Here is an 11,459-nt window from a genome sequence, read left to right on the forward strand (position 1 = left end):
GGAGAGCCAACCAGCAACCATCCACAACCTGCCTGCATCATGGGCTCTCATGAAAGACTTCACCTTGCCACCATAGAGGTACAAGGATGTGTTTTGTTTGCCTGGAGGCTGTGGCACAGTGGCAACAAACACCCAGGTTGAGATAGCGACCATTTGCCAAGCATAGGTGAGTCAAAGCCATGACAGAAGAGTACATAAATGCAAGGAACAGATAAAAGCCAAATGAACACCTCATGTTGTACAGTGAAGCACAAGGCAAAAATCACCAAATTAAACAAATGCTTGGCTTTCCATTGAGTCAGAACTAAGCATGATCTCTTGCCTCAGACAAGGGACAACTGTGCCCAGGCTCTGCAGAGGAGAATCCCTCTTTGACTGGGGAAGAACACAGGAAGTAGGCACAAGGGGAACAGCACATGGCAGCAATCATGAGAGAGTGGCAAACAGCCATCCCAACTGGTGGTCACAAAGCTGTCCAGCAGCTGCAGAGGGGAAAAAAAAAAAAGAAAAGAGCAAGAGAGGGATGGAGTGGAGGAGGAGGGGAAGAAGTTTTAAAGACAAACAGATTGAGGGCAGTCTCTCAGATAAGTCAAAACTCACAGAGATGAATACGTTCTTCTTCTGAGTAAAAAAGCCCCAATAAAGCAGGAGGAAAATGAATAAAAAAGGAATAAAGCCTGGACAAGTAGGAAGTTGCAGTCAGTCAGCTTCATACATATTTAACAGGGATGTTCATCCGAATAGAGGCCTGCCTGTAGTGCACTGGAAGTGAGGCTGCTGCTCAGGAGGCACACAGAGGAAGCCTCTCTCGCAGCCAGCACAAGGCAGAAAGGCAGAGGATGGCTCACTGAAGTCAGGGAGGCCAAGGGAAAAACAATCCTGATGCAAATGGAGAAGGTGAAAGACCAGGCAGCCCCTGCTCCTGTGTTACTGAGATGCCAGGGAAAGGCAGGCAGAAGAGACCATGCCCTGCTTTGCATAGGAAACCCCACTCCTGGCACAGACTGCAGGGGACAAGCAGTGCTACTGCCTTTGGCACTGGAGTAGCTGAGTTGTGTCCCAAAACACAGCACAGTTACCCAGGATGTGATAGCCCTCAAAAATGTTACAGCTTTATTTTCTCAGTGCAGTAGCATGGCAGAACTGATACCTCTACAAAGATGCATCTTGCATCAGAGCAACTCCACTGGCAGCCCTCGACAACCCCTCAGCACAGGACATCACTCAACAGATTTATTAATAGATTGAGATTGCCCCTATCAGTACATAAACAAGAAACCCACATTATTGACTTGGGAAATGTCACTGGGGGATTTCCCCTGCCTATTGTCCTCCAGCGGCATCCCTATGAAACACAAAGACAATTCCTACCAAGAGAAATTACCTCTCTGGCCAGCACAGCCTGTAATAGGAGTTCTGCAACCCCAGCTACGTCCTTGCTGACACCTGCTCAGCCTCAGAGCCCTCCAGGGGTTTGCACAAACACGACGGGCTGAACTTTCCAGCAAGGCGCAGGAAAACAGGCAGCCTCATCCTACGGGAATTGCTACGACCCTGTTGACACATCTCATGGGGTTTCCAGAGCAGACTTCCCTCTCTTTGAGATGCAGAGGCTCTGGTGGGGCAGAAACAATGGTTTCAGTCCCCTCCGTCACCTATGGCAAGCAGGCATCAGCCAGCCAAGGAGAGGCTCTCACCTGGCAGATGGGAAGCAGAACACAGCTGAAGGAAAAGGGGAGCACACCTACAGTGCGTGACACTAGTACGTGATAAGTTCCAGAGATAGACAAAAATGACGGTTACGAAAGAGACAGGAGAGAAGAAAAAAAAAAAGAAGAAGAAGAAGAAAAAAAAGGTTTCTTGGCTCATATCCAAGGGGAAAAGCTCATTTCTGTCATCAGACTTAATGGTTGAGTCTAAAGGGGAAATGCAAATGCTATCAGGTCCTCTCATCCCAGAGAGAGAGCAGAACCAAAGGCAGCCCCACCTCCCCTCCCTGAGTGCGTGTCACCTGCCTCAGCCTGACCCGAGGCTGGTGGTTGTCCTGAGCTGCCATTGTAGCTGGGTTTTAGGCAAGAAGCAGCAGCAGCCCAGTAATTACTGCATCATGCAGGGAATCAGAAGTACTTTTGCCCCAGGCACCGCGGTAAGCTCAACGGGAACCCATTTTCATGCGTCAGATGTATTACATGGATGCCACACATCCCATTTGGCAACTACCTTAACTTTTGCAAGCTTCTGGACAAAGGGACTCCCAAACTCTCAGGATCTGGCACAGTGCTCGACGACTTGTATTTAGACTTACGTTCTTGGCCAGAAGCCCTGACAAAGCGCTATGAAGGAAGTGTCCTTGTCCCTCTCCCTCCTTCCCCTCCTACCCCCGAGCGGAAGGCACGTTGAATCGCTCCTCTTCATAGGCTAGGAGGACTCTTCTCCTGGAACCAAACCCTCCACATGGGGAGCTCCTCCACTCCTGCTCTTCTCAAGCCATCAGAAGAAATGCTGCTAGGATCCTGCTCTGCTGGAGCCAAAACACATCACAAAATCCAGCTGATTTTGCCAGGACTTCATTCAGGAAGAAAACCAGGAAAACAAAGAGTTCCAGCAGTGTTGAAACATCTCTTTTCAGTATGTTTCCAGCACAACATAGCTGCTTTTTTTGTGTGTTTTTTGTTTTTTGTTTAAACTTCAACACTGCTGTCTTTTTAATCTTGTGCGTCATTTTAATTTGGTGTGTATGTATTGCATCAGGTAAGCTGCAAAACTCAACGTGAAAACTTGCAATTGACCCAAAGCAAACAGAGGAGCCGGGAATAAAAACATAGGACACATTTTAAAAGTAAAAATCTACCAAACTACAAAACTGAACTTGAAATTGTATTTTCATCATCTGCGCAGATGTTAAACTTTATTTTAATACCAGTCTCAATCCATGAGCTCTGCTGATTGAGAGAAGCCTCTGATACTAGATAGGATGGGAAAAGTGGTGTGCTGTGTAAAATGCTGTTATAAAGGTGTTATAAGTCCAGTAAGGGGTTCTAGATGCACAGTATTTAACATCTACTTATTATTATTATTTTAAAAAAAGGATATCTTCACCAATGAAAGTATATAACCAGGGGAAAAGCTATATTTACATCAGGATATACAGGTTCATGAATTAGATGATCCTAAATGACATCTCTCAGCATCAGTCCTCTAGACCACGTGTTTTTCAGAATGGTAGAATGATTTCAGCATTCCGTGTATTCATATGCATGGACGTAGTTCCATTGCTCTTTTGTACTTTAAGCAGCGTAGGATTTGGTCCTTCACATCCATAGCCCAAACTGCGCATTGCAAATCCTTTGATGAGAGGGAAAAAAAGAGAAAGTGACCCAAGAACACTGAGTTTAAAGACACAAGAAAATCTAATAATATTGATAGAAGCAATGCTGTGCATTAACTTAGATCTAAATAATGTATACAGATTTCAGATACCTGTTGGGTTAAGTACTGTGTAGGAATCATTGAACTGAGCACTAAAATAAAGCCACTTCAGAGGAGGCAGCAACTTTAAATCTACAGAAAGTAGCTTTTACATTCCAACTGCAGGCAGAGAGCAAAGAATACTATACTTAAGCAGAAATTGCAGGAAGCACGTGGGAGGCGATAGCCATCCTCCACACTAGGTTTTAGGGGAGGGCAGTGACTGGTTCAGGGAAATCTCTGCTCCACAGTGGGATGTGCCAGCAAGGGGCACCCTGCTTCCCAAGGGCTTGCAGCCAGTCTAGGAGTGAGCCCCCTGGAATTGCAGGGATGAACTCAAAATTAGAAGAGCCAGAAATAAAACAACAAGATCTTGGACCCAATACAATAGACCTTGAAGGTTATAGTAGAGTCATAGGAATCAGATGTCACCCAGTGATTAGGGAAGGGTGGGATAATATCAAAGAGAAGGCAGGCTAGCTATGTAAAGAGGAAGAAAACTCTTTCGATTAAACCCTAGACCTATGAGTCACAAGATCTAGTTTATACACTTGGCACAGCTGAAAACTTCCTGTGACATCTTCAGCAAATATGCCTTGCTCCAGGATACGACTGGATAATAATTTAGAAGGCCCAAAGCTTTAAATCAACTGAAGTTCATAGACTGCTTGGAGTTCCTGAGGTGGGATGCACTCTTACCTCAGAACCCTCCTGCTGCCCATCTGCTGCACACAGTGCAGGCACTCCCAGTAGGACATCATACGCAGCAGTGCTCACACTGATGTAAAACATGCTTTAGCACTTGCTGCCTAGTGCCATTAACAACAATAGCCCAGCACACTGCTTCCTCCTTTGCTTCCTGTCCCTTACAGCTAGCTACATCCCGCCACATTCTTCGTGAACGGGAACTGTTCCTACCATAATACCAGGTATATCCAAGCAAACAGGAAAAAACAGATTTGTTACTGGGTGCTGTGGGAAGGGGAGAGGATGGTGACGGGTAGTTTTGGCAGTGATGTCAATGGTGCCAGGTGTGGCAGTTTTGTTAAGTACCACCCTGTCAAAAAAGCCAGATCTATGGGATTCCTATTTGGAGAAGACTCTTTGACGTGCTGTTGGCTCTTATCTTGAACCAACATTGCATGCTGTTCATCACAGGCAATGACAGAAATTTTATCAGCATCAGCAGCAACCAGAGTAGCAGAATATCCTCTGTGGAATAAATAAACCACCAAAAAAACCCTGCTGTTTACCTTGAGTAACATCAGTTGTTCTACCATTTCTAGCTTCCAGTTGGGGTTCTTTGTCTCTGAGCTGAAGAGAGCAAGTTCAGAGTATCGGCAGGAAGGAGTACAGCATCCAGATGTATTTGACAGAAGTAAAAACCTATATAAGCCCTACATTTCTTGTCTGAAAGTCACCACCCCAGAATAGCTTATGATCGAGTTATTTTTATTTAGAGAAGAGCCTGTGCCTTGAGTTTGGATGCTAGTCCAAATTCCAGCAGAGTTTTGGACTGTTGTTAAGGTAGGATGCTTCATTCTGGCCCAGTTCAGAAACAGAATGGCCAGCAAGGATGAACGGGATTCTTTCTTGCTCTGTTTTGCCTGTATACACGTCAAGGAATCTCCAGCAGTTCTGTGTTTTTGGATCTGAAAAACCTGCAAGAATTCCAAGATCTCTTAAAAACACCCACGGGTTTTCATCCCAGTTCTTCCCATTTCTCCCATTTCTCAATGAACACTCGAGTTCATGAGCTTTCTTCTTTGCCCCAATTTAGACATTTCATTGTAACTTGCTGGTTCCGCTTTAACCATAGTAGTATTAATATAATAATTAATAGCAATTTCTCATAAGAGCTCTGTTAGAAAATCTGGCTAATAACAAACTCTTCGTTATCTAAGCTTTGGCCACATGAAGTACCTGACCCTGTAGGAGGTTGTCACGTCTCCACATACATCATTTAAGTCACTCATGTAAGAAACAAGCACTTTACATATATTTTAAGCACAAAATCTATACAAAATATCCAAGCACATTTTCACTCATAAAAGCAAACCCCAAAACAGCAGCTACATTGCCTGTTCCAAAAGATGTACCCAGCCCCACACACATGCCTCGCTCATCTTCAGGCCTGCAGGAGGCAATGCAGGAGCTGTCTAGGGCTGTAGGACAGGCTGAGTTCTTCGTTTCTCCTTTCTCTCCTTTCCAAAACTCACAGTAATGCGAACATTCTCTCTTTTCAAGGTAATGCAATTTCAGCTGTGTTAAATAACACCACCTTTATCAGCACTCACAACTATCTGAGGGGCTTCACTGGACAGATCAGGAAGACTTTGGACTACCTTTTCTAACAGCAGAGCAATGGGTATGGCAACCATCAGCAGAGGGTGGGTAGCAAGCATCTGGAATGGCTTTAAGATCTCCAGCCAGCTCAGCTGTTTGAAAATAAATGCCTGTCCACAGCCCTTTGGAACAGAGCTGATACATCTTCAGACATCTCTTACATCAATCTCCAGTAAGCTCAAGAGATTTATGATAAACACTTGCTCTTTCCTTAACCTCCAAAACCTTTTCCACCTGCTGAATAACATAAAATTCTTTCCCCTCACCCAGCCTGTTCAATATCTATATAAAGCCTGTAGAGAAGATTCAGTGGCACCATGGACTGACTTGTCAGCAGTACACATATGACACCCATCTCTACATCATCTTCACCTCCCATGCAAATAACACCATTACCCAGCTTTACAAGGGCTTGGCTGAGATCAGCAAATGAATGAAGAGAGAGGTTGGCAGAAGCTGAATAGCTGCAAGAGCCTGGGCTGAAGATGGTAGAGCCTCCCCTCCTCTATTCTAACTGTACCAAAACCACCAGTACTAACAACTAATCCATGTCTGACAGATGTGTTGAAGACTTTTGAAGACCGTTGACTTCCAAGGGCCCACTCCAGTGCAGCTTCACTGGTACATGGTAAAAGGTGACCTGAGCTGACAGAATCATTGACAAAACTAAGTCCCTCAAGCAGAATGTAGAAGAGGAAAAGTGAAATGCTGAAGATGCTTTGTGTTCATTTTTATAAGCATGTAAATTCATCTTGAGGCACACAAATTAAGGTATCCAGGAACGCACTTCAAATGCAAGCCTGAGAACCTCTCAAATGGTCAAAGGTGCACAAAGGCTGAAAAGCTCAGAAGTCTCGCCAAGGATGATACAACTGATGAATTTGTTAACCTCACATTCCTATGAATTTTTACCATAGCAACCATTCAAGATGACATCTGCCTAAGTCTGCTCAGACCTTTGGGCTCACCTGACACGATGGGAGTTACCAAGCCAACTGTCTGAAGAAGAAACTTGGAGGCCCATTCAAAGCCCATGACACTGTGGAGTTGTATCTCACCAGGCTCTCACGATGATTGATTTCCGCAGCAACATTTGTGTTGGCACACAGTGCCAGTGAGTCAGCATTTTTAAGTTACAACTGAGAAAACAAGTTAAAAAAAAGAAAAAGAAAAAATGTAAGACTGGTTTCATTATTTGGTAAGGCAACTACAGCATCACAGTGTGAGAGCCCAAACTTCACTGCCATCCAACCTCCACCCTGTCCCCTCCTTAAAGTTTGCCTTGTTTTCCTAAGTTGAACCCAAAAATGTGCTGCTTCCTTCTGCCTCGTGTCCTCTGTCCCGCTCACACATGTGCTCACCCAACAGCAGGCACCCAGAGAGAAATGGGATTATGTTCCTCTAGTCTGGAGCGTGAGCACAGCCTGGGGTGGGGCTGTTGGAGGATCAGCTCTTAATAAGGTGTCCAATTTATAGTCTAGCAGGGTGAGGAGCAACTGCCTCTCACAATGAATAGCTCTTCTGTCTCACCATCTCCTGAGGCTGGCTGCCCAGCCAGCCCGCCTCATCCTTTTCTCTCTCTCTCTCCCACAGATGTTGCTTTTGCACAAACTTTTTGCTGTTTCCCAGGCTGGAAATATAAAGAGGAAGGAAAACAACAAGTATCCACCCTTATCTGTTTGGAGACAGCAAACTGCAGCTAAATGCACAAACTATCTGCTAGCTTAATAGGAAATAAACCCCTGGCATTTGCTTATTCCAAGAAGGCAGCATTTCAATCTACAGTCCTGCTCCCGGGGAGCGCCTTCATGCCAAGAGACGTCTGTATAAGGAGTGCTCTGTACAGCAGCCCCGGACGTGTGGGACAGCAGGCACCAAGGCGTGCGGCTGCTGGGGAGAGCAGCAGCATGGGAGATAAGCAGAGGGATGTGATGCCTTCTGCTAAACAGACTAATTCTCTCTCACTAAAGGGCGGCTGGTTACACCACAGGAGCTCAAAGTTAACAAACTGACCCTTTCAAACACTGCTTTCTATACACGCTGCCTCGAGATCACAGAATCACAGAATTGTAGGGGTTGGAAGGGACCTCTAGAGATCATCGAGTCCAACCCCCCTGCCAAAGCAGGCTCCCTACACCACGTCGCACAGGTAGGCGTCCAATCGAGTCTTGAATGAGATGTACCAACCACGTTATCTGCGGCGTCAACGTTTTTCTCCTTGCACATCAACACGGCCACAAACGCTTGTTTTCTCCAGAGGGAGCTGAGGTTCATCAGACGGAGCTCGCTAGCTGCGGGGCAACCGAACCGAGCAGCCTGGCAACCACAGCATGGGCTGGCAGGCAGGGAGCTGGCTGGGGGCCGCAGCCTCCCTCGTTCCTCTCTCATCCCTCCCGTTCCCACCCGTCCCTGCCGGCCGGCCGCACGGAGCAGCACCCTCTGGTGGCACTCGGCAGCCGGCGGGGCTGGCTCGCACTCCGGGCTTCATCCTCCTCATCCTCACACCTGCTGAGGCCGGTCGGGTGGGGAAGTGCTGGGGAAACGCCTGAAAGTGAAGTGGGAGCAAGTTTAGGGTTGGAGTTGTGTCGCATATATAAGTATAAAAATACAGTCATCTTGAGATAAAAACCCATCAGGCTGCTGGATTGAGCAAGCAGTTTCTGTTTCATCCCCAGAATAATTCACAAAGTTTGTGTTAGGTACTGATGTGAGCAGGATCCAGATTATGAGAGAGGGAAGGAAAAAGAGGGAGATTTTGTTGCAACACTGCAACAAACGGTCTGAATAATCTCTGCAAGCCCTACGTGGCATTTTGAAGAAACATCCTGACTTACCACCCAGCTCAGAAGCAACCCGAGAGTGGTTGCAGGAAGAATCAGTGCTTTGGTTCTGCAAAGACTTGTGGCTCAGCTCAGCCTGTATTCCTCTCTTCTCCAGTCTGCAAAGTGACTGCATGTCCAAAACTCACCCCGTGCCAAGAGACTTGCAGCACAGCCTCCAGAGATACATCCAATGGATTTATCTTCTATGCCTATGATCTGACCTGACCTCTCACAAAGCATAAATCCACAGCAGCCTGCATGTGAGAATTACAGTAATTGCATGCATGCTCCTAGACACCGATAGTCCTCCTTTTTGTCCCTACAACAGCACTGCTTTGCATGGAACAGAACGACTCTTTCCATCTGCATCACCAAAGCAAAAATAAAAGGCATCTCCACCTGAAAACTCACCATCGTTCTGTTTCCACCCTTGCCAAAGAGCGGTGAAAGGCGATACCAGCAGCCACCTGATCAGTCTTTGTCAGGGTAGGGGGGCATCTGGCTCGCGTAAGGCTTTTTATAAAAGCAGTCTGTTCCCAGGGCCATTGGCTCTTCTTCAGCAGGATGCTTGTTTTTTATCTGCAGCTGCTTTAAGCTGAACTCTTGAAGATCATGAAAAAGAGAAGAAGCAGGGAGCATGCACTCAGCTTCCTGGAAAAAGACACGCAAGCCAACCTGATGGCATCCCATAACCACAGTCCATCCTCACCGGGCGCTGCGGCTCGTCCCTGTACCGCGGGCTCAGCAATGGTGGTGAACAGCCCACAGCTGGCCAGGGAGCCTGAGAGACCGAGCAGTGGAGTGCACAGTGTTTCCAATTACCAGCCAGCTCAAAAGCTACACTGTGGACTGTGAGAAAAGCTGAGCTTCTTTAGCTGTTGGTCCCAGCTGTTTAGGGGTTGTGGGGGCTGAAGTTCTACCCGCATGGGTTTCTTCATGGATTCAGTGCAAGGGATGGAGAGCACAAAAGGACAAGCTAAGCTGGAGTACCAGTTATGCTACTGGGGAAAAAAAAAAAAAAAAAAAAAAGAAAATAGGATGTCAACAACTTCTACGGCCTTAATTGTTTCTTCTCAAACAGATTGTTAGCTTATGTGAATCGGAGCAGCTCTGCTGAGTAACCCAAAGAATGGAAAGGGGGAGGGGAATAGCCTTGGGTTCAGAAGGACACAATGTAGGCCTTCATCCACAGCAACCCCCTCACCTTCTGGCTCCTGAGTCACATTAACTTGTTGCCACCTCCAGGAGATAGCGGAGTGAGAGACAAAGAGACATGGGGTGGGAAGCAGAAAGGCTCCCCACCTGGAGAAGCCCGGCTTCTCCTCCTTCTCCCCCCAGCTCTTCTTTGCCCTGCTGCTAAGCCCTGTCATGAAAGGGAACCACATGAAACAAATGTGATTACAAGACAGAAACAGCTATTTTCTGAGCCAGATTCCCTCCCTGTTCTGGTCCATCTTACAGCCACGTGCACCCTGGACTAGATACAAGGGAACAGGTATAAAGAAAACACGACTGTTTCTTTCAGCATCAGTGCCAGCTTGAAATGTTCATCAAACAGCAACCTTGTGAAACACTGGGAAATCCCACAGTGAGCAAAGAGAAGAAAGCTGTGCTTTAATTTCAGAAAAACACTGCACTCAGACAAAGAACAGGCAGCAAGTGAGTGATGCAAACGCACCCAGTCGGATTTCTCCACTGGACCTTCAAGAGAAAAAGAGGTAGAACATCGAGCACAAAGGGCAGCCCGAGTTCTCCAAACACAAAATCAGGACAAGCCAAATCCTGTCCAATTGCACAACATTAAAGGGTGATTCTGTGCTCTCTTACTTCGCGTTAAGGCAACAGCAATGTTCTGACCTGCAGTGATTTATGTGTAGTAAATTCATGCTCATAAACAAGTGAGAGGAACCAAAATCTCATGCCCTATTCCTTCCAAGTAAAACCAAACTCTTCGCAGGCATATAACATTTAGCTGAGCTTTCTGTGAAGGAGGTAATGTTTATCCTCATTTGAATGTAATAGAAAGACCAAAACAGGAGAAACAGTGCTCAAAGAGCTCTTCTCCTTTACACATGCAAGCAAAAGCTAATTAATTGCTTCACATCCTTTGCTAACCTTAATTAATTTAACCTGATGTCTCCGCAGCTGGACAGGTGTTATCATCCCCACTAAATACATAGGCAAGCTGAGTAAGACAGGGCAGGCCTTGTTTTTCTAAGTAGAATCTAATTTTCTGTACTTTTGTGTACAGGCGGCTTCTGTTAATTTTGGCTGGAGATGTAAGTGATTAATACACATGCAGGACAGATCCTGGATATCTTGAGCCAGAGGGCTAAAATTAAAGCCTGAGCTTGAAAATGTGCATCTAAAAGACTTACCCACGGCTGGGCAAGAAAGGAAATCTATTGCAGGATCAGGAAAATAAGCCAAGTCTTCAGATTCCTTGGGGCTTGTCTCCACAAGAAATGTAGGGAAACACTGTAAAACTGCAGCACGCTAACAACTGTATCCCCAGGTGGACCTTTTGGTGCTCTCTGCTTTCAAAGAGCGAATTTTAACCCCTCTATAAATTCATTCCTCACACGCAGACCCAGTTCTCACTGCTGAATGCTGTGTCTCATTGCCACTTTCTTAACTGAAAGGTGGTGGTGACAAGAGAAGGATGTGGTGACTCTGGAGGCAGCAATAAGAAAGCCCAGGGTAAAGTTTCACTTTGATTTCAAAGTTCCCTGTGAAGATGCTCCCGGTTTGCAGTCAACAGAGAAGCAGCTCACCTGAGTTTCACAGAGGGGTAAACCACTTCATGCTGGGTATACAAGAAAG

At 46.2% G+C, this 11,459-nt stretch overlaps 1 long non-coding RNA gene across 1 annotated transcript; it reads right to left on the reverse strand.

Annotated features, from left to right (window-relative positions):
* Positions 1-1,939: 1,939 nt before the first annotated feature.
* Positions 1,940-10,446, reverse strand: LOC107309591. Its single transcript, XR_001553242.2, has 4 exons — positions 8,002-10,446; positions 6,783-6,953; positions 4,722-5,129; positions 1,940-3,345 (listed from the first exon to the last, which is right to left on the reverse strand). It is a non-coding gene; the product is annotated as an uncharacterized LOC107309591 (long non-coding RNA).
* Between the last annotated feature and the right edge of the window lie 1,013 nt (positions 10,447-11,459).

Source organism: Coturnix japonica, chromosome 2 (assembly GCF_001577835.2).
Source record: "Coturnix japonica isolate 7356 chromosome 2, Coturnix japonica 2.1, whole genome shotgun sequence".
Classification (NCBI taxonomy): domain Eukaryota; kingdom Metazoa; phylum Chordata; class Aves; order Galliformes; family Phasianidae; genus Coturnix; species Coturnix japonica.